This window comes from Acomys minous, assembly GCF_964271855.1.
Source record: "Acomys minous genome assembly, chromosome: 16".
NCBI classification, from domain to species: Eukaryota; Metazoa; Chordata; class Mammalia; order Rodentia; family Muridae; genus Acomys; species Acomys minous.
The window spans coordinates 47,593,202-47,620,665 of record NC_140498.1 but is presented as its reverse complement, the minus strand read 5'-3'; the positions used below and the strand labels follow the sequence as shown (position 1 = coordinate 47,620,665).

At 44.6% G+C, this 27,464-nt stretch overlaps 1 protein-coding gene and 1 long non-coding RNA gene across 4 annotated transcripts in view; one reads left to right on the top strand and one right to left on the bottom strand.

The window, feature by feature from the left end:
- GRIN2A (glutamate ionotropic receptor NMDA type subunit 2A) overlaps positions 1–27,464 on the top strand; it is a 409,098-nt gene that overhangs the window by 232,026 nt on the left and 149,608 nt on the right. The window lies entirely within an intron of this gene.
- Positions 1,129–24,308, bottom strand: LOC311586458. Its single transcript, XR_014775537.1, has 3 exons — positions 24,217–24,308; positions 1,922–2,045; positions 1,129–1,409 (listed from the first exon to the last, which is right to left on the bottom strand). It is a non-coding gene; the product is annotated as an uncharacterized lncRNA (long non-coding RNA).

Below are 27,464 nucleotides of genomic sequence, written 5' to 3'. Positions count from 1 at the left end.
ACTTTACCTTGGGAAGGTGGTTTGCGTTGTTGGTGGGGGAGGGTCACGCACTAGCACAGACCCTGTTCAGATGTGCCTAAGGGCCAGATGTAAGTCTTGGAACCAGCACTTGGAGCAAAAGAGACATATGGACCCCTTTCCTTGGGGGTTTGGGGGCGGGGGAGAAACTTTCATTCTGAAACCTGGTCACTTAGAAACATATAATGATTGCTTGCTGTGAGTCAGCTCCGTGAGGAGATAAAGTAAGTGAAAGTACTCCCTTCATAGTTCTGGGGTCCCGCTGGCTGAATGCCCCTTGGGAGTGGGAGGTCTCAAAGTGTAAGCACAGAGACCAGCCAAGAGGCGATGCCGGAGATGGGGACTTCGTGGGAGTTCTAGCTATACTTTCAAACGGAAGTGACTCCCTTAGTTCACTCTGGGTATCAAGTCAATGAGGCCTGATGGATGAGTATGACATTATGAAAAGAAATAGCACATTTTAGTCTTGTGCAGCCGCGTTAACGGTTATACCTTTCCTAAAACACAAGAGACTGGCAAGCAAACAACCCCTCCCCCCTCCCCCCCCCAAAAAAAACCCGAAACCCATTCAGTGGTGCGTAGCAATCAGAGATAATGTACATCTTAGACATATTGAATTGAATATGCTTTTGAAGGATTCAAGTGGAAATCTCAAGTAGGCAATTCAAGAGGAGAGTCTAAACGCACACCGAAAATACAATGCACGGGGTTTGAGATTATCGATGGCTCTTTCAGTCCCCAAATTGAGAGAAACTGCTGCTGTGTTTTGAGTGTAAAATGCCTCCTATAAGCTCATGTGTTTACACATTTGGTCTCCAACTGGTAGCACAGTCTGGAAAGCTTGTAGAACCTTCAGGAGCTGGAGGCTCATTGGAGGAAGCGGGTTACTGGAGGTGCACCTTAAGAGGTAATGGTCTGGCCCTACTTCCTGTCTGCTCTCTGCCTTCTGTCTATGTGCAGTGTGGCCAGCAGTTGTCTCAGTTGCTGCAGCCACTTCTCCCCCATCAGATGGACTGTGGTGTCCTTAAACTGTGAGCCAAGATAACCTTTCCTTCCGTAAGTGGCTGCTTACTAGGTATTTGTTCAGAGCAACAAGGAAAACGGCTAATACAATCACCCAGGGGGGAGAATGAGAAATCAGAGGAGGATTCCAGTTCAAATGAAGAGGAGCCTGAATATTACTGAGAGAGAAGGAGAAGGAGAGAGGCGCTAGACTGTGGCTTCCAGCTGTGCCTCTTCTTGTGGAGATTCTGGTCTTGTGTTTGATGCCGTGGCGGAGCCTGGTGGGCGTCTGTAGCATCTACTCCGTGCTACACATTGAGGCAGGTACTGTGACCCTTTTAAAGGCATCATAACTGTGGCCACTGATGATATACCTGGCGCACTGTAACCTGGCAGAATCACAGCAGGAGTTTTAATCACTACATGGAGGAAGTAAAAAGTCCCATGTGGTGAACTATCAGACCGCTCGCTTGTCTCAGCAGTGAGTCCCTGCGTCACAGGCAGCCAAACTTATATCATATTGACCCTGAGCTGGGACACAGATGGCAAGCCACGTGCTTGATCTGAGTTGACAAGGAGATGAGACAAGGAGAGTTGACAAGGCTATGCAGTTAGAGAGGGATGTGGCCGTGGCTTGCTAAAGGAAAACAGTCTCTGGTTTTGTTTCTTCGTGGATGTGGTTTGGAAAGCAACTGACACTCCATGGAATGGCCACGTTAAATATCCTTTCTATGGAAAGAGGATAAATGTGTGGCTGGGTGCAAAGAGGCAGTGTGCAGGTTGTCCTTGTGGTGGGTATCCTGGAACAGCCCTGGTCTATACACCTCTTCCTATGCAGGGCAAAGACCCTCCCTGTCCCAGCCAGGTGGGGGAGCTAGAGAGCCGGGCTGGGTCTCCTCACCTGTTCCTCCGCCTTTGCTGCTGGCTTCTCTGCTCCCTCTTCTTGCTGTCACTTGGCTGCTCCCTGCTGCAGGTGCCTCTGAGCCCTTGTCCAGTGCCTGGCCACACAAAGCCTGGCATGGATCCTGGGAATGGAAGAATCACTGTCAGGCCCAATGACACTGGCTATGTTCTGCGTGGGCAGGGGAGGCCAGCCCCATTTCTACCCAGGCCCTGAAGTTTGGTGAATGAGCTGACAGCTCTGCCGAGGTCTGGTGTGCTGTCCAAATCACCACAGACAGTTTCCAAAGATCCACCTCATTTCATCAAGTCTTGGCCAACCACAGGGATAAACCACACTGCTAGGTTTCCCACAGGGCAGCCAACAGCTCCTGGAGAAATATGCGCATTTCCTTTCACTTTTACCACTAGCAATAAAGAGAACTTCTAAACATTTAATTAATGCCCCATTATGTTTGGAGGGAGACGGAAGAGCTCGATGAATACATTACATTAGGTAAGAATATGTTTCTTAAAATATGACATAATAAGAACGTGCGTCCTGGTGGTAAGATGCCGTGCGCTGACTGGCTCCTGTGTGCCGGTGAGTTCTAATGCATTACCCTTAATTTTCAGATGTGGGCATTTTGTCCTTCAGGCAATCGTTTTAGTTCAATCCATACGGTAGAATTATTCCACATAACAGACAAGTGTGAGGTGTGACCAAGCTTCTGGGTCCTTGTCTTATGATGCTCTTTCGTGAGAATCACCCTTTCTCTTTAGTTCTATTTTTTTACAATCACTTTTTAAGGTTTTGTTTTGTTTTGTTTGTCCTGAGATAACTTTTGTTCCTGATCACCTTTGGTGATCTTTCCATGCTGGGGCCAATCCTAGGCATTGTGAAAGCATCACTTAGCCAGTGGGTTAACTCTGGCCTCCTTGCTTAGCCATTGATAAGGCTGACAGGAGGCAGTTAAATTGAGCCAGAGCGTCTCCTGTTGCTGATGCAGGGCTGAACATCCCCGAAAGAAGGCACAACATCTTACAATACATGTGAGTTTGGTTAAGAATGAGAGACACATGGATGCTGGATGGACCACTTTTCCATTCTCATCATGGTTCAGATGAGGGAACAGGACCAGAGATGTTGCACATCTTCACTAAAGCAGCACAGCTTACAGAAGACGGTGCTAGGAACATTTTCCAAGGCTGCAGATCCCCTCTTCCCGCTGTGCTTGTAGTTATGTAAGCCCCAGTGACAAAGGATGCTGGCGCTGGAAAGACACTCTGGTTTAGAGCACTCTTTGCCCTTGGGGAAAGCTCTGGCTTTGATTTCCAGCACTCACATGGCAGTTCATATACCTAACTTTAGTTCTTCGGAAGCCAGGGCTCTCCTCTGTCTTCCATGGGCATCAGACATGCACATGGTGCACAAATAAACGTGCAGGCAACACACACACACACACACACACACACACACACACACACACACACACACACGAGTTCCAAGACTTACAAACACTGTAACTTATCTTGAAACATACAAAGGACTGCTGACAGTGTTTCCACGTCCTTGTTTGGTGAAAGTCAGAAGTTTGGCTGGCTGTCACCCTTAGCTGTCCTCATTCTTATTACATTTACAGCGTTTTAAAGCATTTTACTAAAACGTACTAGGGAGATTGCTGAGTGTAAAGTGCTTGCTTGCAAAGCACAAGGATCTGAGTTTGGTCCCAGGACCCACATTAAAAAAAAAAAAGCCAGGCATGGTGGTGTGCACATGGCATCCCAGTGCTGAGGAGGCAGAGCATCAGTCTCTGGGACCTGCTGCCCAGCCAGCCTTGCCTTCTTGGTGAGCTCCAGACCAATGAGAAACTGTCTCAAAAAAAATAAAGTGGATGCTGACTGAGGAACAACCACTGAGGTTGTCCCTTAGGTTCCACAGGCTGTGTGCTTGAGAATACACACACACACACACACACACACACACACACACACACACACACACATGAATGCATTTAATTTATTACTTTATCACTGTTTAAATATTGATCATCATTACTTAAACAAGAACAGAATGACCCTTATCCCAAGCAGATTCTAAGATGAGTGATGATAGGAAGTTTTCTGTTATTTCATTTTGCCTGTGTATATGTGTGTGGTGTGCGCAGGTGTGCAAGTGTGCAGGTGCACAGGTGTGCAGGTGTGCAGGTGTGCAGGTGTCCCCTCTCCCAGAGTCTCTTCACTTTATAATCCAGATTTTAACACCACCACTCTCCCAACACACACACACACACACACACACACACACACACACACACACACACACACACTTTTTCTTTCCCCACTTTCCTGTCTCCCTGCATGGCCCATTCCCTGGCTACATTCCTTGGGACTGGTAAGCCCACCGAGAGTTGCTCCCAATAAACTTGCATTTATATACTTTAACTTGTATTGAGTTAGCTCATCTCACCACCAGCAGGAAGAATGACAACGTATCAGTTTGCTCTCTTGCTTAGGAAACCAAGTCTGTGGCGACCTGGCCGACCTGGCGCTGCCTTTCCCTCTACACTAACAACGTTACATCACACAAATATTCTCACCTAAAGCTGCTGGAGAAATGACCCAAGGGTCTTGGGTTTCCTGAAACCGTAGACTAGTCCTTCGGGTTAGAGAGCTACTCAATGCCAATAAATAAAGCTGGTACTTGCAGTTCTTGTTGGGGATTTCTAGGTCACAATCACTTGGAGACTAAGGGATTGTCTAATCTTTCTGTTGCTGTGATAAAATACCCTGACCAAAGCAACTTACAGGAGAAAGGGCTTATTTTGTTTGGCTCACAGTTCCAGGCTTCTGGTCCATCCCAGCAGGGGGTCGAGGTCATGCATGAAGAGCACCATGCTTGCTTGCACTCAGCTCATTTTTTTCCCCCCACTCTGATCCACCCTTTAGGATTCTCTGCTTAGGGAACTGTGCCACCCACAGCAGGCGGGTCTTTGTACCCCAATTAAGACAATTCTACCAACCCCTTACGTGCAACTCCACAGGCAAACAACACCCTACCAACCCACTATGTGCAGCTCCACAGGCAAACATCATCTTGACAATCCTCATTGGAACTTCCTTCCCAAAAGATTCTAGATTGTGCCAAGTTGACAATTAAAAATAACCATCACTCATATCATTTTATGTAGTCATAGATCATGAACCCACTTCATTTAACTCAAAGTTCCAACCATTTGTCTGGCTTTCCTTAAGGAAAAAGCTCAGTCAACTCCACAAGTGTCACTCCCAAGCACGAGAGAGGGTGAATTTGAAATTTTTCTTCTAAAGCAGGACAGCAGGTGCCCTGATTTTCTGCAACTCTATGATATTTGTTCAATGGTGGCTAATGCTGCGACCAGAGCACCTGCTAACTGGCCCTCCTGCGAAAGTCAAGTTTATTATTTAACCTGGCATGGAACATAGCTAAAAATCTGATTTTTTTCTTCTATGCAATAGTGGAATTTTCAATATTTGTTGTAAAAATGATGTTTGGATTTATAAATTTGCAACCATGAGGACCTGAGTTTGATCCTCCAAACCCCACACTAAAAGAAACAAAGTAAGCAAACAGGCATGGTGGTGCATGTTTGTAATTCTAGTGCTGGAGAGGTGAATAGGTAGTGGCCAGTCAGCACAGATGAACTGATAAGCTCCAGGCCAGTGAGAGACCCTGCCTCAAAAACCAACAACACAGATAGGTCTTGAGGAGAAGCATCATGGGTTGAACTCTGACCTCCACATGCACACATGGGCACTTTGGCCATAACACTTATGTAAACACACACACACACACACACACACACACACACACACACACACACACACACTTTTTCTAATATTGACTTATACTTTTGACCAAAGTGAAATAATATAGATAGGCCCTGGAGAAAACAAAATAGACAAAAGGGAAATTATCATTTTTGCTATACTGGATACTGGGTAAAAGGAGCATAGCATAAGCTAAATGACTTACCATCCATAACTACGTTGAGGATGCGGAACCCGGGCAACTCCTGGGGGGACTTGATGAATTGGAGAGAATACAAGGCAGCCAGAATCCCTACGAAAAATGACCCGTGGGGCTGAGGAGATGCCTCATAGGTCAAAGGACTCGCCACACAGCATTAGGTCCAGAGCTCAGACCCCCCAAACCCCACACAAATGCGGGTGAGTGTTGGCCTGCCTCTAATTCCAGTCTCAGAGCTGGGGAAGGCTCTTCTGTTCTAGATTTCTGCACGCGCATTTCAGAAGTTATTCACCACTCACCACCGAATTTAATGTAGACTATAAGTCCACAGGAAAGTCTGAATCTTGAGATAAGAATGATGGAGGCGTGCTACAATCAGATTCCTTAAAAGCTGTGTCAGACACTTCCCAGTTATTGGCGTTTAAAGGTATAAGATATGACTTATATTGCTTTCTATTGTTGTGGGGGAAGAAAGAGTTTAGTGAACGTATACTTCCACAGCAAAGTCCATCGTTGAGGAAAGTCTGGGTAGCCACTCAAGGTTGCTCTCCATGGCTTTCTCAGTCAGACATCTGCCCAGGGGTCATACCATCCTCAGTGGGCTGGGTCTCCCCACATCAACCACCAATCAAGAAAATGCACTATTACCCTCCCTATAGATGATTTAATGGAGGCACTTTATCAACTGAAGTTTTTCTTACCAGATAACTCTACCTTGTGTCAAATTGGAAAATAAAATAAAATAATCCGTGCAAGATGAAAAATACATCATCTACAGAAACACAAAAGCTCAGCAGCATCTTTCTCTCCAGAAACAATAAAAGTTAAGAGAGAATGGGGACTTTGATGCCCTGAAAGGGAAAATCAATATCAACCTAGAACTTATTTGTTTAGAATGGATTCTTACTGAGTCAACCTGGCTGACTTCAAGCCGTCAGCTCTCTCGCTGTCTGCTGAGTGCTGGGATTATAGCCTTGAGCCGGCAGCAGCAGCAGCAGCTACAGTCCAGAGAGTGAGATAAGAGAGCCGTGTTTTCTCTCTTTCAATGAGTGAGTTTACTAAGTATGTAGCAAGCCCAAGGAAGGAAGCAATAGTGAGTAGCAGACAGAGGGACAGCAGAGAGCAATACGTTGCCTAAACTGAGCATCTAACAGAAATGACCAGAACAGCTCAGTTGAGGAAGCCGACTAAGGTGACACCATCAAACTGAGAGCAGTCCGTTGGAGTCCCTGCTGGAGAGTACTGAGCAGATCAAACCATTGCCTCTGGCGAGGCTTCCAAGTAAAAGGACAAATAGCATCAGGTAACTGACATCATGAAATCGAGTGCTTACGACACACTTCAGAGGCTGCTTGAAGGAGTCAAGGCCATCATCTAGAGTTCCCAGTAGATTTCTCTCCATGAGCATCTTATGCTGAGCTGGCTTCGTGTTTCACTACAGCATGTATCAGGACAAGCGAAATGACATCTGTTAGAAACAGTTATGTTTGGCTACTCTCAATGATACAATGTTTCCATTCTAGGGCTGACTTTCTGTTTGCTTCCAGTCTTGTCCAGAGTTAGAGTACCAGTTGGCCTCAGGGAAAGTCGTTTTGGAGATCCCTTGAAATAAACAGGCTGAAGCCTGGCACAGAGAACCCTCTTCACTCCAAGAATCTACTTTCAACCAACTTAAACAACACATGACAATTTACCTATATAATGTAATTCCAGATACCCAGAATATTTTGCATGAAGGAAAATATCTTTCCAAGGTGAAAGTGAAATAGTACATAGAATAACTATGTTGTTTATCATCATCAAATCCAAACTGTGAGAAACATTACAGGAAACACTTAGTGTTAAGGATAGCAATATTAAACAGAAAGCTGGATGCTGTAATGCAATGAAGAATACTTGATATGAAAACAATATATATATACTAATCACTCTAAACATTACATTAATTTTAAAACAAAAATAACTATTTCAAAGGATTTACAACTTGGCAAAAATTAAAATATATAAAGTGGCCACTACACAAAACTTGGGAGCAAAAAAAACCCATAGCACTTGAAGGTTTTTATGTTATACGTAAAGTGAACTACAACTTAAGAATTTTAATATAACCAAAAAATATGAAACAATGGACTCTAAAGGAGCCATTAAATTATAAAGAACTAGATGTATAGTTAACTTGATACAAAAGAGAAAATATAATTTCAAAAAACTGAAAGGAGAAAACAAGTAAAAGTGGCAAAATAGCAAATGGTGCAACAAATATTAAAAAAAAACATGATAGTACATTTACAACCAACTATATCATTAGCTCCATTAAATGTAAGTGGCATAAACATCTGATTTAAGAGGGAAAGGTCATGAAATTAGATTATAAAGCAGCTTCTAACTATAAGCTGCTTACAAGAAGCTCATTGTAAATATAAAGCTAGCAAATAACCAAACAAATGTAAATACTTTGGATGTTGAAATATGCATACCAACATGAATAAAAAAAACAGTCTAGACTAGCTATATTAATAACAGACTAAGTGAATTTCAGAGCTTGAATGTTTTATGTGAGAAAGAATGTCATTTTATAATGACAAATGAGTCAATGTATCAAGTAGACATTAACAGTCTAAATATGTATATATACAATAGCAGAGCTTCAAAATAATGAGGCAAAACTGACAGAGATAATGATAGAACTGAAAGGAGAATTTTAAAAATTCACAATTATAGCTGGAGATTTAATACTACTGTCTTCATAATTGATAGAACAAGCAGAAAATCAGTAAACATACAGACAATCTTAACATCAGGACCAAACTGACATAACATGCACCCCTCCACCCAACAGCACAAAAAAATATGTATTTTCTTCAGCCACACAGTGCATTTAGAAAGAGTTGCTACATCCCAGGTTTTAAGATAAGTTTGATTCATTTCAAATGAACACTATTAAAGCATTTCAGTGAATTCACTGGGGTGAATTAGAACTCAACAAGAGGAAAATCTCTAGAAATTCCTAAATATTTGCGTATTAACTACCACATTTTATCATATGGGCCAAAGAAAAACTTCTCAGAATTATGCAAATTATCATTTGAAAAAGTTGTACAGCCTCCTTAGCACATGGTTTTTCCCTCAGTTGTGGGGCATATCCTTGATTGACCAGCTCATGGAGGTGACTGGTTCTTTGATTGGTTAACTGTTGTTCGGGACAGTTATTAGTTGATGTTTGCACAGACTGTTGTGGGTGTGAAGGCATGTGTCGGCATATTTTTATCTATTTTATTTGGATTCTTATAGCTCTAGTTCCCTTCCAACCTCCCAACCCTACATAAGAGGAAAAAAAAAAAAGAAAAGGTTAGAGAGAAAGAGGACGTAGATCTCTTTAGACTTAGTTCCTTGTGGAAAGTCCAATCCTCATAGTCAGGATGTCCAGCAGTCCAGCAGTCCAGCAAACATCAAACATCAAACCCAGCAGCAGGATGAACCAGCAGCAGCAGCGGTGGGTGAGCATCGACAGGAAGAACAGCCGCCGCCTTCTTCCTTTGGAACCCGCCCCCTTCCCTCTCTGGGCTCTGATATTTATACCCTCTCAGAGTCCTCAGAATTAAACTATCTGCAGCTGGCAAAGATCATGCCCCTCTCAGAGCACAAGACAACCATAGTTAACAGCTGTGGACAAACTAAAGTAGCTCCATATCCCACACCTGGGATTAAAATAAAAACATGTTTACATACAAGAAACCGAAACGTCCACTACTGGCGTGGGGATTATACGTCCTGACAAAAGCGATAGGAAACTGAGTCCGGACGGAAGTGTGGGTGTAATCATCAGTCATCATTCCTTGCCCACCTCAGAAATTTTATGGTATGGTAGACATAGTCCTAAATCCTGAAGTCTAGGATATCAAGTTTATACCCAGTATTTTTTGTTTTGTTTTGTTTTTAATTAATTAATTTATTTTTTTAGATCTCTTGGACAAACTTTTAAATATTTTTTGGGTCTGAACTTTCTTACCTTTACATTAACAGTGTTGGATACAGTGATCTGGAGTTGAATTGCGAGATGCCACAGCAGGCAGGGATGCTGCAGCCCCTGAGATCTTTAACGTTCAGGGGTTCTCCTTCACTGTGGTTAAGGAAGACCCTGGATGCTTGTGCAATATTAATACAGTTTCCAGAGTGCATGTGATGGATCCAAGCATGCTTGGGGGTTGGCCTGGTGATATATATTTTGATGCTATTCTAAAACACAACAGGTGTCTGTGTCTTTTATTGATTGATAACGGGTTAGATACGATCACTGTAATAATTATAGGTATTTGATAGTAAACATTATTACACTATTTTATATTCACTATAACAAACCTTTGTCCCCATTCACCAGCACAGGAGGATGGAAGTGAGCCATAACAATAGATGTGTTCTAATTTATAGTTTCATAAATTATTCATAGCATCTGGCTAACATTAATACTAAAATATATTACTAGCTCTAGAAAATTATTCCCGACTGGTTTTACAACAGCAGTATTGAGTTTCGTGTGTGTGTGTATGTGTGTGTGTGTGTATGTCTGTGTGTGTTTTAAGACATAGTTTCTCTGTGTAGCCTTGGCTGTCCCAGACTTGCTTTTTAGACCAGGCTAGCCCTAAACTCACAGTGATCTGCCTGCCTCTGCATCACTGACTTCTGGGATTAAAGGAATGCACACAATACCTGGCCAACAACAGTATCGTATGTATCTATGTAGAAGCTGAGGCCCAAAAGAAATAAGATTAGTTTTTCACTATTCAGATCATGACAAAACATAACAAAAGCCTCTTTTCCCCCAGAGTCAGGGAGGCTGCTCCTATAGTACTGTAAGTCTCCTTCTTTTCCAGTGACTAGTAATAATAATTTGATGGAGATGATGGTGATGAGGTAGTAATGATGGTGGTGATGATCATTGTGATGGTGACTGTGATGCAGATGGTTACAGCATTGATGATGAGGAGGATGGTGGTGGTGACTATGATGAACTCTGGGGACCACAGTCATCTTATCTTTGCATATCACAGCCAGTGAATAAATATATGTTGAGTGAGTTGATGAGGCTAGCTCCTAACACCATACTCTTAAGGATTCTCACATGCACCTTGCTGTTTTATTGTTAGAACTATAGGAAAACAGGCAGTATTATGGTTCCCATTTTCATGTTAGGAAAGCCTGAGAGAAAAATGGCTTTTCAACTTTGACTGCGTGTCCTCATGGGAGACTCAAGATAAAGGTGTTCTTCCAGACACTGGCACCCAATCCTGCAATTCTTCCAAGGGGAAGAGTACATCAGGTACATTTCTAGAGACTCTGCGATGTGCTCTAATGCTGTAACGCTGGTGCACAGAAAGCCTTCTGCTATGCTCCAGAGCTGTCTGCTTGTCTTTAGTTTATGGCAAAATGCGATTGACCAGAATTCATATTACAAGCTACAAAAGCACTTTCAAATGCTAATGTTCTTGCCATCAGTACCAATAATTATTATTGTCAGAAGGGTCTAAGTTTGGGCATTACTGAAAGTAAAACAAGCATGGAAGAGATGGGAGGAGCTGGTCTATTCTGGGAGAATTGTAATGAGAATAGAAAAAAAAAGAAAAGAATAACAATTGCAGAGATCAACTTGGTGACAATTCATGTTAGAACGGGTCTCTTGGACTTTTTGAATGCTAAGGAGGCCTGGTAGATAGGGGCTGTGGGGGGAATTGAGAAATGTCAGCAAGGGATCCGCAGTCATACTGACTAGGCGGAAAGAAGGAAATAAGAAGCAGAAAAGAAGAGAAAAGCCAAGGCTGAGTCTTGATCCTGGATGCAATCCAGTTCATAATGGGGCTGTCTGCCTTGATTTTTAAAGTGTTTGATTCCCACACTATATATGAAAGAGGCCAAATTACTAGTAAATACTTTCCATTCGGGCCAGTGGTGAGGGAGCCAGTGTGATTCTGCATCATTGACTTGAATTAAACTCTATCTTGAGTTTAATAAATATTTGGCTTTCAATGCTGTGTGTTTCTGAAGCAGACTCGAGTTCTGAATACAGAACTGGGAGAAAGAGTGTGTCCTTAGCTTAGGTGAAAACAAAATGTACAAATTGTCCTGAGACGTCTGTTAGATACATCCCTCCAGCCTTCCTGCGACTCATTTGTTCATTTGCTGATGCAGATGTTCATTTGTTTCCATTCACTTAACCTTTTGTGTATTCTGGATTCAGCCATTGAGTACTTTGTGTGCGTGAGGCTGTGTATCAGGCTGTGTGTGTGTGTATGTGTGTGTGTGTGCGCACAGGGATTGTGCACACAGCCTAAAACTCTTACTTTAATAATGAAACTAAAGGTAAATAACCATTACATTGACAAGTTGGTGTTGAGATGTTTGTTGGATACATCCTAGATTCACCAGGAGAGAGTATCAGTGGGGTGTTGTCTACATTGATGCAGCCTGTGGACCACTACCTTAACTAAATTAACTAATGTGGGAAGACACAGCTCACTGTGAGCATCACTATTCTCTAGGCGAGGGGTCCTAGGGGTTCTGATCCCTGGAGAAGTTTAGCTGAGCACAAGCAAAGTAGCAAGAGAGCATGGATGCATCCCCTTCTCTGTGCTCCTGACTGTGGGGTTTTTGTTCTGTTTTGTTTTTGTTGTTGTTGTTGGTTTTTTTGTTGTTGTTGTTTATTCACTTTACATCCTCCTTATAGCCCCATCTCTCCTTTCCTCCTGGTCCCACCCTCCCTCCCTCCCTCTCCCCCTTCCCTCCTCCCCTATACCTCAGAAAAGGGAATGCCCCCTTCCAGTCCACCCCAGCTCATTGAGTCACCTCAGCACTGAGGTTGCCCTTTTCCCTTGTGGCCTGGCAAGACAGTCCCACCAGGGGAGAGTGATCAAAAAGCAGGCAGCAGAGTCCATATCAGAGACAGCCCCTGCTCTCACTATTAGAGGACCCACATGAAGCCTGAGCTGCCCATCAACTACATCTGTGTTGGGGGACTATGTCCAGTCCATGCATGGATCTTGATTGGTGCTTCAGTCTCAGCAAGCCCCTCTGGGTCCTGGCTAGTTGACTCTGCTGGTCTTGTGGAGCTCCTGTCACCACCAAGTCGTCGTCGTCCCCCCCCCCCCCCCCCCCCGCCTTTGCACAGGATTTCCGCTGTATCGCCAAATTTTGGGGTGTGAGTCTCAGCATCTGTTTCGAAGCACTGCTGGGTGGAGCCTCTCAGAGGACAGCTCTGCTCCGCTCAAGTCTGCAAGCATAGCAGAATGCAGTTAATAGTGCCAAGGGTGGGCTCCCTGGTGTGACCAGCTGTTTAAAGTTCTTGCCTGGACTTCCACGTTATTAACTGTAATCTGGAATTGTGAGGCAGAACAGACCCTCCTAAGTTACTTTTCTTCAGGGCGTTCTATCATAACAGAAGAAATAAAACGAGGGCAGATGGGCCTGGGAGGAGCCATTTAAGATAAGCGATTTCGGGGCTGGAAAGATGGCTCAGCGGTTAAGAGCCTGCTCTTCCAAAGGACCCAGGTTCAATTCCCAGCACCCACATGGCAGCTCACCTCTGTCTGTAACTCTAAGATCTGACACTCTCACACCAACACACATAAATTAAAATTAAATAAAAATATTTTTTAAAAAGATAAGCGGTTTGGAAAGTGAAGTTTCGGCAAGTACCTAGATGAAGTGAATGAGGGAGTAGCGTGAGGATCTGGGAAAGAGGGCTTTGGGTGAGGCACTAGCAAGTGTAAGGTCAAGGAAAACAAAGAACCGCAAGGCAGTTGGTTGGCAGAAACTGTAGGGTGAGTGGGACACGGTTAGAGAAGGAGGCTGAGTTTGTGCCAGCACCGTGGGGCTAGGGGCTTGTTTTTGACGTATTGGAGGAAAATCCGGGTAGTTTTAACAAGGTCGGGGAGGTGGCCCCCCAGCTCACACAGCTGCGCATGTGCGTTCCTAGCTTCCTTTTCTCTGCATTTCTACTTGGCCACAGCCAATAAGAAAACCCCACGCTTCTGACGTCAGCAATTGGTTTAGGGATCTATGTCGGTCTAAGAGAGAAGTTCCAGGTTAGTTGACATATGACAGGTGAGGGAGTAGAGTGTATCCTGACATTTTTCTGCAGAAGGAACCCCTGGCCGAGAATAAAGGGGACTCACACGTTGGATAGAATAAAGACAAATGCCACAGTGAAAAGAGGCACGATCAGACTCCCACCTGCGTTCCACTCTGACACTGACTTCCTCAGGCCTTACTATCCAAACGCTCTTGGTGACCCAAGTGGATTCAAGCCACTCTCTCCAAGTCAGTAAAAAGAACCGTGAGGCACACGCATATGTAGCTGCTGTTTCGGAGTATTTCACCAATTAGGTGACTGACTGTACTATTTAAATTACAGGAGTGCATTAGCAGAGGGGAACTGACCAATAGGTGGCTAGACCAGGGCTGTTCCACGCAGGTGCTCTGCCGTTTCCTTCCAGACAGAAAACTCCTGATGACCGCGGTTCAGGCCGATGTGCTTGTGCCTCGGGAGGACTCAAGCTCGTGTATTCATGGCCTCTGGGACCAGATTCCAGCCTCTTTCTGCCACTTATAGCTGTGGTGCCTTGAACAAGCTGCTAAATGCATGTGGAGCTTATTTTTGTCATCCATAAAATGGAAATAATGCTGGTCCCCATCATAGTGGGGGAGTGTGTGAGAAGGAAATAATGCAGGGAACGCATTTAGCTCGGTGCCCAGTACATAGTAAGCGTTCTATGAATGCCGCTTCTTACGTAATAACACGGTCCTCAGAATAACCAAAGAAAGTGGGGGAAAATGCCGCCTAGATAGCAGAATCTCTCTGCGTAGCTTAATTAAGTATGTTTCATTATTCCAAATCCCTGGAGCTTTCTAAAGGAAAGCTACTTTTTTCCCCGAAAATTTAGAAAGACAGTCTCCGTTAACTAGAGAGCAGAGCTGGGGCAATATTCAGGCAGGAACCGAGAGGGGCAGGTGACACGTGGTGAAGAAGGGGGCATGGCTGCCCCCCTCCGTAGCAGTCAGCACACACGCACAGCCACACAGCTGTGCCGATAGACACTTTCATTTTTACACTTAAGAATAACTTATGATTAAAAAAAATGAATAACTTATGAGCCCCCTTGCCTCTTTCTGCTCTCTCTCCTTCCTCCCCCGCCACCCAGTAAGCACTCATCCTCCCCTCCCCCTCCTGATGTGCTCCAGTAAACCTGCCTTTATTTAAAAAAAAAAAAAAAAGAGTAACTTATGAGAGGTAGCTCAGTCAGTACAGCTCTTGTCCCGAGGTCCTGAGTCACCCCCCAGAACCCATGTGAAAATGCCAGGTATGATGGTGCACACTTGTAAATCCATCACTGAGAGGGGCAGAGACAAGAGAAAACCTGGGGCCTTGTGGTCAGCTGGCTCAGCCTTACTGTGAGTTCTAGACCAATGAGATACTGTTTCAAAGAAAGTGTTGGATAGCCTATTGGTGCTCTTTCCTGACGTCCTTGGGGGGGGGGCAGGAACCACTTGAAGTTGTCCTCTAGTCTTACTATGCTTGTGCATGTACACGCACACCAAGTGACTAAAACTGAAATGCTACCATATTTTATTTAATGGAAGACTTCAATTATAAGATTATCTTTACTTTTTTCAAAAGTTGAAGTATGAATGATCCGGAAATCCGGGCTCAACATGTGCCGTCAGTGTTTCCGTCAGTACTCGAAGGACATAGGCCTCATTAAGTTGGACTGAGTGACCTTGGGTGGATTATTCAAGACTGTCTGCCCAGTGAAACTGATCATGCTAGCCTTTGGACATAAAGAATAAAAAAGTGAAGACCTTCAAAAAAAAAAAAAGAAAAGAAAAGAAAAGAAAGATGTGCATTCTAGAATGAGCCCCTCAGGAAGCTGTATGTTGTGGATCCAGTTCATGTGCCAGAGGGCAGCACTGGTAACTGCTGTCCCTGCTGGGGTTTACTTCCAATCCCCACAGGGGATCTGCAACTGGGAACAAGAATACAGCCCTGACTCTCTCTGTGGCACTACAGTTTCACAGGGAATTTGGGGGGAGGGAAGTGAGTAATGGAACAAAAAGTATTTTAGGGGCTGCTGACATAGCTCTGTTGGCAGAAGGCTTGCCTGGGATATACATACATTCTGCATTCTGTATTCAGGACCACGTAAAGCGGGTGTACTGTTGCACATCTCAGGACTTGGAATGTGTAGACAAGAGGATTAGATGTTCAAGGCTATCCTCAGCTACATATGGAAAGCTATCCTAGGGTACATGAGATCCTGTGTCAAAAAAAAAAAAAAAAAAAAAGGAAAGAAAGAAAGAAAAAAGATAAAGGGGCAAGGAAAGGAAGAGAAAGACAGACAGACTACTTTGCTTTCTGGTGGCTTCTGTGAAGGAAAGGAAGACTGGAATCAGCAAGAGGGAAAACTACGCTGTGAGAGATGCTTCTCTCTCTTTTTAAAAACTATTTATTTTTTAAAGATTTATTTATTTATTATGTATATAGTGCTTTGCTTGGGTGACAGCAGAGGGCACCAGGTTTCATTATAGACTGTTGTGAGCCACCATGTGGTTGCTGGGAATTGAACTCAGAACCTCTGGAAGAGCAGTCAGGGCTCTTAACCTCTGAGCCATCTCTCCAGCCCAAAGAGATGCTTCTCTCTGTAGGGGTGATGGCAACTCCTCTCTAAGGAGCTGGCATTTAAATGGAAAGCCAGAAGAAGGTCCAGAACTAGACATTGGAAAGAACCAGAGGAAAAACTGTTCCAGGTGGGAGCAACTGAACGCAGCATCCCTGGACTGGGAGAGACTGGTGCTCACAAGGAAACTGAGAGAGAAGTGGGGAGACCCTTACTGGCTCCAGCTGACCCCTAGCACAATGGATGCGCCATCAGAGGGCACCACGGCGGGACACTAGGTGTCTCTGTTAGTCCACAGCAGCACAGCGGAAGGACCACGTCACACACCACCATTCTGCAGGAGCTGAGTCTTCAGTTCCCAATGGCTTTTAATCCAGAACCTTCGGTTCCCTTATGGACATACAGAAAGAGTGGAACCACCCCAGTTTATAAAGGTCTGCAAGTTCAGGGAGCACGGAGAACCCTGTTCTCAGCCTCGGGGGTCTCTTGTGAGGTTGTGCAACACATCAGTGCTTCTTCCAAGTACTCGTGTCGTGACATTTTTGGGTTGTGTCACAAAGCACAGCAAGATTGTCACTTTGCTTCCTTCTTCGTAGTTATTACACATCATAAAACATAGAAGGCAAGATACATATAAAACCTTTAACCTCATAGAAATTCTGAGTCACGTAAAGTTATTCCTGGTTCACACAGAAAGACAATAAAGCAGATACAATGAAACTAATGTGCCTCTAGGACCCTGGTCCAGCTCTTAGGCCTCCAGCGTGTAGGAGTGTAAGACTGAGGCGTCTCCATATCCCCTGGCAATCTCAGAGAGGAGAAGAGATATGGATTATGAATTAATGGCAGTGTGACATCATCTGCGATTAGCACCTCCTGTGAACACTTAGCAGGGAAGTTGCTATTTTGCCTCAGTTTTTCTGTGAGATGGAGATGTTACTATGAATTAACCAACCTCTGAAGGTTGCATTAAGTTTTAACAGGTTAATAAATAGAAGACATTTGCCACAGTATTTCAAACACCAACCTCCCCTCATCTCCTTGGCTAGCAAACTTCAGAGGTCGTTCACAAACTCTGGCAGCTTAAGTTCAAGGCCAGCATTGCTCTTCTGTTGATGGCTCATTTCTCTATTAAATGGTGTCAATGACATCCATTCACTGGGTAGACCTCATCTCTGTTTGGGAATCATGCATTCTAACTGTTAAGGGAAAAAACAAACACACACAAAATGAACAAACAAACAAACAAACAAACAAACAAAACCAAACAGAAGCCAAGCGTGTTAGGAATAGAATAGTAGTGTGTTGTCTTTGCCCACAGAGGCAAACAATCAGACCTTGGAGTCTAACCCTTCTGCCACCACAGAGGAAATTGTGAGCATTAGCAACGTTAATCACTGTGTATGTGTGTGTGGCTGTGCAGGGCCATGCCACTTTTCCTAAGGAAAGAGAGTTGCTGTCCTCAAGGCTCACAGGCTCCATTTAAGTCCTCTGAGTTTGTTTGTTTGTTTGTTTGTTTGTTTGTTTGTTTTTGGTACTGGTAATGGGAGCAGGTCTATGTGCACACTCAGTAAGCCACACCCCCAGCATTCACTCCTAGTTTATATGACTCCTTAATCAGTTGAATCCTACTTTTCACGACATCTATTGCTTTCTTGTTTGGCTTCTTCCACTTGTTAAGAATTCTGCCTAGTCAATGGGATGTGAATAAATGGAAACACAGGCAGCTCCCTTCACGTGGGAAATGCCACTGTTGGCTGTGCTGCTGCTGAACTGCCTCTGTGGTGCCAACCTTCAGCCTCCGGTTGAGGCCCCTCATCTCTGGTGGCACGTCTCACTACTGTCATATCCAGGTAACGCAGATAATATGGCATCAACAGCAAATTTCAATTTACTCACTTCTCCCTCAGGATTGAGTGTGGCTCCTTTAAGGGTCTGGCTCCTTTTACATTGGAGCCATTTTCCCATCTTCCCTGAGTACATGGTAGATTGCTTGCACATGTGTCGAACTTGTGGAGGGGGGGGGGCAAATTATCCTGCTTACAGTGGTTTAACTTGGCGAGGGAGCGGAACAGACCGTGCTGTTCAGAAGCCAGAGCCATGACGGAAAGCAGGTGCCAACCTGTCAGCCGCACAGCTGGTTGAGTTAACTCTATTAGACAGTGTTGGCCAATTTTGTCCTCTGAAATAGAAACTAGTATGGTGGCAGGCGCCCATTTGCCAAATGGTGCCCCCTACTGAGCTGGTGGAGGTCTGCAGCTCTTGTTGGTACATCCACAGGGTGTAGCTGCCAACATCTTAAAAACTAGCAGTTCTGCAAACTTGTATTGTCTATGTGGGTATTTTTTTTGTTGCTGTTTGGGAGAGAAATACCCAGATTTGCCATTTTTTCTTTCTTTTAAGGAAAGATTTCTTTCTGTTACTTTTGTTGATGTGTAGGTATGATGTGTCAGTGTATGTCATTAGTATGTGTCCCAGGCAAGAAGAAGGTAGCAAATTGCTTGGAGCTGTAGTTACAGAAGACTGATGTTGATGCTGGGAACTGAGCTATGGTCCTCTGAAGGAGCAGCAAGCCTTGCCTTCCCTTCCCCCTTTTCCTTGATGACTTGACATTTTTACTTAGTTTGACTTCAGCTAAATGAAATTAGACTCCGATTTCATGGTGACCCGGGGTAGATCATCTCTGTGGCTGAAGATGGCTCTTTGGTTTTCTCCAGGCCCTGTGATCTCTCATTCTTGGGAGGCTCCTTGGCTACCCTGTTTTTGAAGATCAGTAGCAAGAAGAGTTCCTGCATATGAAGTGCAACATAGGAAAAGATAGGGAAATCCTCTTCCGAGTTACCTACGTCTTACACTGTTGGCCAGGCTAAGCTGCTCCAAGGAGCAGAGTTGAGAACACAAAACATGAACTCTTAGAGGCAAAGGCTAAAAACCAGGGCTTTGGCCCTCACACAGCTCTTACAGAAGGAGTGCTTCCGTGTGAGGAGTGCGAACGAGGCACAGGATGAGGATGCTTTGCAGGATGTGAAGCCCAGGTGTGCAAGTGTTCTCTCCACTGAAAGCAGGAGCTGCTTAGATGCAGAGCTACTGCAAATGAAATAACTTTGCTAAGCACCCAATGCTGTGCTAGCACAAGTTGAGCCCCTGGTTGAAGGTCATAATTAATTATTCCTATATAGAGATGACTCACTGTCCTGGCTAATCGGGTATCAGTTTGACACAAGCTACAGTGACCTGAAAGGAGGGAACTTCAAAACTGAGAAAAATGCCTCCATAAGATCCATTTTCTTAATTAGTGGTTGATGAGGGAGGACCCAGCCCATAGTGGGTGGTGCCATCCCTGGGCTAGTGGTCCTGTGTTCTATAAGAAAGCAGGCTGAGCAAGCCATGTTGAGCAAGCCAGTAAGCAGCACCCTCCAGTGGCCTCTGCATCAGCCCATTCTCTCTCGAGTGGGAGTCACACAGCACCTTTCTTCACATGTTCTCTGCCCAGTAAAATAGCTATTAGCCACATGCCATAGCTCATTTGAACTCGGTTAAAATGAAGCCAAATCAAAAACTTGATTTCTCAGTCACATCCACATCTCAATACTCAGTAGCCAAGCTGGTGTGTAGCTGTTCTGATGCCTTTGCAGACCTGTGACATCATCAGCACCACGACAGGAAGTGCTCCTAGACAGCATTGGGCTCTGCGTGGTTACACCAAGGCACCAGCAAAGTCTTTATGTCTCCCATCTCCTGCACCTCGCCCTCGGTGCCCTCGCCTCCCGCTCCTAGTCCTGGCTGACCGTTCACCTCCCTGGCCAGCTCTGAGACTGACCTACTTTCCCAGTGTCACCAGTGAAGGCCTGGTGCCAACCACCAGCATGGTGCCTCTCCTCCTTGCTCCCCTTCCTGTTTGCTGCTTGCTCTGGACCAGATCCATCCTGCCACTCTTTGACGGGAAGGCCTCCTTCCGTGGAGCCCAGGCCAGGTCTGCAGAAAGCCAGGCCCTAGTTCCAGCTCCATTTTGTTTTGCTGCTTTAGAGCGGGATCCGTATCAATCAGTCCCCATCGCACATCTCGCCCCATTTCTCCTCTCCACCACTCTCTTCATCGGATTTCCTTCTTTCCATGACTTTCCTTCTCTTTCAGAGATTCTCCATCATCTTTCCTTGTCTCCTCTTTAATACCAGTTGTAAATTAACCCTTTAAAAACTATTTGAAAAAACAAATAGAAAGAAAGCATATATATATATATATATATATATATATATATATATATATATAATTTATGTTGTTGTAGCTGTCTTTCTATGCAGGGGAGCTATCCCAGTGGACACCTAAAATTTCTGGTAAACTGAGTCCTCTGTGGTTTTTCCTATATGCAGAGTTTAATTTAAGATTAGAATATATTGATAATATCTAATGATAAAAGAGATGAATTATTACTATTCACTCCGGGAAAAGTTCTAAATCTGTTTATAGTTAAGAGTGGTTTGTGTCTCTGTGCATGGCTGCATGTGTGTGGGTCCATGCACTCCTGTGTGCAGATGTGTGTGTACAAGTGAGTGACAAAGGACAGCCTGCGGGATGTTCCTCGGGCACCGTCCGCTGTTTTTTTGAGACAGTCACTATCTGTGCTTGCTGACTGGTGGGCTGGCCAGTGAGCACCAGGGATCTTTCTGTCTCTGCCTCACCAAAGCTGGGCTTTCACGTGCCACACCTGACTTTTTGTGTAGGTCTAGGTACTGAACTCAGTATGGTACGGCAAGCACTTTAGCCAACCTCCCAGCCTGTCTCAGAGTCCCTGATGCACTCCCCTCACACTTGTTTCTCCTGGGATGATGTCACGTGATACTGTGCCTACTTGATGAGATGCAGTGAGGTGAAATGATGAAGGGAGGGACGGAGTGAGGATGGCACAGTATTTCGTCACTCTACGCAACACAATTCTATAATTAAAATACTTATTTTTGCATGTGTGTCTGTGTGTATGTATAAGGGGCACATGGGGTGGTCAGAAGACACCTTTGTGGGCTCACTTCTCTTCTAACTTTCTGTGGGTTCTGAGGATCACACTTAAGTAGCATGACAGGCTCCTCCCTCTCTTACTGTCTTACTGGTTTGGGTGTAAATGTGAAAAAAATCTCTGTGGAGTTTCAACTTAATATATGCAGACGGTGCTTGAGTGAAGGCAACCGAAAACACTGACAGGAAAGCCAAGCAGGAGAAAGAGCCCTTCCTTGATCAAGCCAATTTTTTGCCTGTTGGGTGGCAGATGAATTGTCTTTTCCATCAACTGGGTGGCCTTTGCAATTACGCATAGAGATGAGACCCAGGTACCTCCTGTGACTGCAGAGCAGGACCTTTTTGAGGATGCATTTCCACAGCAGAAAACCATGGCTGGATGTGAAACACGGCCACTGCAGGATTTACACAGGGCTGTCAAGTTTCATTACAAGACTGGGCGGCATGGAGACGGCTATCTAGGCCAGGACATATTTAACTCTATCTCGATGGCTCCGAGTTGCGATCCAGCACGCCAGGAAATTCTCCACACTGCTGAGGACTCTGGCACTGGCCAGATAAAAATCTGCTCTTGTTCATACAGTAAATGGGCACTGACCACTCTCCATATGCCAGATGCTGTTCATGGTGAGGACACACAGTGACAGCACAGACACCATGCCTGTTCCCCTGGAGCTCAGCCTCCAGCAAAGGAGATGAGGGTGTGTAAAAAATTCTACAGTCGCAGGGTGGGAGGAAGGATGGAGATTCTGAGGAGCCAGGCCAGCGGGAGCTTGGTGGGCTTTCTGAGGAGGCATGGGCTCTGCTCACTTTGGGAGGACCAAGTATATAAACATTTAGGAGAGAAAGACCTTTGCGTTTTAATTCAGACTTCTGTGATTTTTTTTTTCTTTCCTCTTCTTCTTTAGCTCTGTGCATATGTTGCTATATGTTACTGTGGGCGCATGTGGAGGTCAAAGGTTATCACAGCTAGTTTTGTCAACCTGACACAAACTTAGGTTATACCTACAAAAAAAGAAAAGAAAAGAAAAAGGACTCTCAACTGAGTAACAGCCTCCTGTGAGGCATTTTCTTGATTGTTAATTGATGAGGAAGAGCCAAGCCCACTATGGGTGGTACCACCATCCCTGGAAAGTAGTCCTGGGTTGTAAAAAAGAAAGCAGACTGAGCAGCTTTGGGAAGCAATCCTTTTTCCCCCTTTCATTTATTATTAGTTTAATCTCTTTACAGTCTGGTCCCAGACCCCTCCCTCCTCTCCTCCAAGTACTACCCTCATGCCTAGGCCCTCCGTTGCCCCTCCCCATTTTCTCAGAGAAGGGGAGGCCTCCAAGGGGTGTCAACCCACCCAGGCACCTCAAGTCACAGCAAGACTAAAAGCATCCTCTCCCATTGGGGCCAGACAAGACAGCCAAGCTAAGGGGAAGGGATCCAGTGGCAGGCAACAGAGTCAGAGACGTCCCCTACTCCCATTGTTAGGGCACCCACATGTTGGCCATGCTGAGCTTCTGCTGCATATGTGTTGGGGTTCTAGGACCAGTTCGTGCATGCTCTTTGGTTGGTGGTTCAGTCTCTGTGAGCCCCCATGGGCCCAGGTTAGTTTACTCTGTAGTGAACCCCTCTGGCTCTCTTTATCCTTCCTCTCACTCTTCCACAAGATTCCCCAAGCTTGGCCTATTGTTTGACTGTGGGTCTCTGCATCTCTTTCCATCAGCTGCTGTATGAAGCCTCTCAGAAGACAGCTATCCTAAGCCTCTGTCTGCAAGCATAGCAGGGTATCATTAATAGTGACAGGGGTTGGCTCTCGTGGTTCCCTAGATCTCTGTTTCTCCATTGTCCGTGTTTCCATCCTTACCTCCAGGTTCCTGCCTTGGCTTCCCTCAGCAATGGATCACACCTTGTAAGTTGGAATAAAACCCTTTCCTCCTCACATTGGTTTTGGTTAGTGATTCATCATAGCAAAAGAGAAATAAAGTAGGCTAGAGGTCAGCTTCAGGTACCACTCCCCGGGAGCTAACTACCTTGCTTTTGAGTAGGTTCGTTTGCTGACCTGGAGCTCTCTGGTTAGGCTAGACTGGCTGGGCAGTGAGCGCCAGGGATCTGCCTGTCTCTGCTTCCTTAATGCCATGATTACAAGCAGACACCACTATGCTTAGCCCATGTTTGTTTGTTTGTTTGTTTTTCAAGACAAGATTTATTTGATCAGGGTGACCTCAAACTCACCAAGATCTGCCTGCCTCTGCCTCTGAAGTTCTGAGATGAAAGGTATGTGCCACCGTGCCTAGCTCAATTAAAAACAAAACAAAACAAAAACAAAACAAACAAACAACAACAAAACACGAGCTCGAAAGATCAAACTCAAGTATTCATGCCTGTGTAACAAGTGCTTTAGCCACGAGCTACTGACTTTCATTTTACTTATTATGTTTAGCAAAACCTTTGAATTTTATTTTTTTAAGTAATATGTGGAATTGAGTGTTGAATGCGTGAGTATAAGAATCTCATAAAAACACACGGTCTTATAGACTTAATCTGAACTGTCCTTTAAAGTGTTCATGTATTGAACACTTGGTTTCCCAAGTCCATGTTAAGAAATGGTGGGGCAAGGCTCCAGGAAATTTATCTGGAAAGTTGTACCTGCTTCCCAGTCCCTTCCTCTCTCTGTTTCTTGGCTTCTTTGAAGGAACCACTTCTGGCACATGCTGGCATGACCATGGCATTCTGCCTTGCCACAGGCAATGGAACTGTGTATTCTGAAATCATCATGGCCGGTATGTTCTGAAGCTGTGAGCTAAAAGAAGTTAAATTGTTACGTCAGGCAGTTTGTTACAATAGCAAAGGGTCTGAGTGACACACAGTGACAACTCTTGTCATCATTATTACCACAATCAAGTTACAAAGTAGTCCCATCTTCTGCTGCTTCTCATTTACAGTTACATTCTCTCGTGCTTTTAACCTCTGGCAATTGCTCCTCTGTCCTCTGTCCCTCCAGTTTGTGTTTTGGGAAGCACTCTATAAAATAGAATCCTACAATATGTTTTAAGCACCCAGCAGAATGCCTTTGTTATCGATTCCCTTTGTGTTTCTGTGCTTTATTTTTTTGTATAACCATATAGTATTCCATTGGATGGATTCCAAGCAATTCTTTCTAAGGCATTTAATTTAAAGAAATAAAACCTGATGGTCATATAAAAACTATAAATATATATAGGGACTCTTTTCATAATTGTTCCATGCTAAAAACCAACAACCAACCAAACCAAACCAATCAAACAAACAAACAAAAAGCCCTCTATTTGCTCCATGCCTTAATAGTTAAGAGGCATGACTTTTGAGTGAAAGAAAACAAATTCTTGTTAACCTAAGCAAGACAAACAAACAAACAAACAAACAAGCCTAAAAGGTATTGGTCATTCAATAGAAAGAGTACAGTGATCTCGGCATGTTGAGATTCACGCCAAAGCAGTATCTTCAGATCTGCACCCCCCAACCTCCTACCCCCTCACCCCTTTACCACTCCACCTCCCATACCGACCTAAATAAATGTTGACATACATCCCTTTATCACCATGTCTTATGAAGTCCAAAAAGCCAATAACTCCTTCCAACCTGCCACAGAAAGTTTCCAGAGAAGGAATCTGATTGGATGAAGCAGAATGGAAATCCTATCCTGGGCCAGTCACCATAGCCGGAAGCAGTACTTGTGGTGGGTAAGGGTCTGTCATGCAGACACAGCCAGTGCTCTTTTCTTTTCTAAAAAGATTTATTTATTATTATGTATGCAGTGTTCTGCCTACATGTATGCCTGCATGACAGAAGAGGGTACCAGATCTCATTATAGATGGTTGTGATCCGCCATGTGGTTGCTGAGAATTGAACTCAAGGCCTCTGGAAGACGAAGCAGAGCTCTCAACCTCTGAGCCATCCCTCCAGCTCTCAGTACTGTTTTCTTAGTAGTTCCAAGTGTGGGAGTAAGAGCCGAGAAGCAGAGAATAGCACTTGTCTATCAGAACTTCATGGTTCCCGAGTTTGTTTTGATGCTTGGTATAGAAAGAGCAGTTAGGGCAAATGAGGTTGGAAAAGCCAAGGAACATAAAAATTTATCCTTTGAATCACAAAAGGCTATATTAGCCTTTTTATTGTGTTTATTTATGTGGTGTGTATGTGTGCTGTGTGTGTGTGTGTGCATGTGTGTGGCCTTGTATTTACACGGAAGCCACAGGAGGATGCCCGGTGTCCTGCCATACCACTATCTATCGTATTCCCAACAAGTTTAGTGTTTTCACTAAACTTGGATCTAGACTGACAGCCAGCAGCTCTCAGTCATCCCCCTGTCTCCACCTCCTCCCCACGGCATTGGATTGAGCACACAGCCATGTCTAGTGTTTTATGAATGTGCTGGGGGATTCAAACTGATGCTCTCAGGCTGTTACAGCAAGCACTCTCACCCACTGGGCCATGTCCCCGGCCCCTCAGTGCAGCCTTTTGAGGAAGGTTGTACATCATTCAGAGCACTCCCCTTACAGTGGGATGAGCAGGATTGTACAGAATGGTTTGAAGGACTCTGGGACCACTTATGTGCGGCCACTCTCCAGGCAGGAGGGCAACATTTAGAAGAAGTGACAGAGATGATCTCCAGCTCGCCCGTGTCTGAGTTTGTCCTCTTGACTTAACAGCTGCCACAGTCCTACATACTGACCTGTGAATTATTGTCTCCAGGAAGTTTATAATCTATCATAAGTGGCATGGTTGTATAGATTATGAACCAGGAAAGATTAGGGACACGTTTCATGTAATAATCATTATAAGTGTGTGTTCCGTTTTCATGAGTGTTCTGGCAAATGAAAGTAAAGGTCTTCTGCAAGTGGTGTCTTTTTCAAATGCACTCCAAGTAGGCAACTTAAATGGTGAATGCATGAATTCAGAGAGAGAAGCAACTCTCCATTAGTGAACCGCTGGAGGAGGGCTCACCTCCCATGAGGTCAGCAGGGCTTCATAGAGAAGGTGGTATTTGAGATGGTCTTGCAGGGTGACTAATAGGGATGACGCAGGCAACAAAGAGGGGTAAAGTAATGTGGACAAGGCTGGGAAGGAGCTCAGTGGGTAGAGTGCTTGCCTTGCATGCACAGAGCCCTGAGGTTTGATCTCTAGAACCACATAAGCAAGACAGAATGGTGTGGCATCTGTAATCCCAATAGTCAGGAGGCAGAGGCCACAGAATCAGAATTTCAAGATCGTCCTTGGCTATCCAGTGAGCTCAGAACCAGCCTGAGATACATGGTACCCTGCCTCAAACCTCTCTGCTTTCCCACAATAAAAAGAAAGGCAAGGTCAAGTGGGACACCAGAGCTGTGCATGGAGAGCAGTGGGAGGTTCAAGAATGTGAGAAGGAAAGAATGTAGACATTGACTTCTTGCTTTGTTTGTTGTCACCACTCAATCTCACGCTTGATGTGGAGGGAAAAAAAACTGAGGTGAGCACTGCCGCCTTGCTGAAGGAGCCAAAGCCAACAGCATGGTGCTAGATAAATACAGGTGACCCAAGGGAAGGCCCTATGTTTCCTTCTGGTCCAACCATGTGTGAGAATGTGAGATACTTAGAGACCATAGAATGCAGAGGATTGCCAGAGCTACCCCAGGAGGTGTAGTTTTATAAAAGGCAATAAAAGGAAAGGGTACCAGGCCAAGCTCTGAGGGCATAAATGAAGCTTGATTTCAGCCTTGGGCTGAGGAAATGAATCTGCCAGCAGAGCATGTCTTGGTTAGTTTTATGTAACTTGACCTAAGCTAGAGTCATTTGGAAAGAGGAAATCTCAGTTGAGAAACTGGCCCACGGTCAAGCTTGTGATATTTTGTTGCTTGATTGGCAGGGCTCCAGTTCTCTGT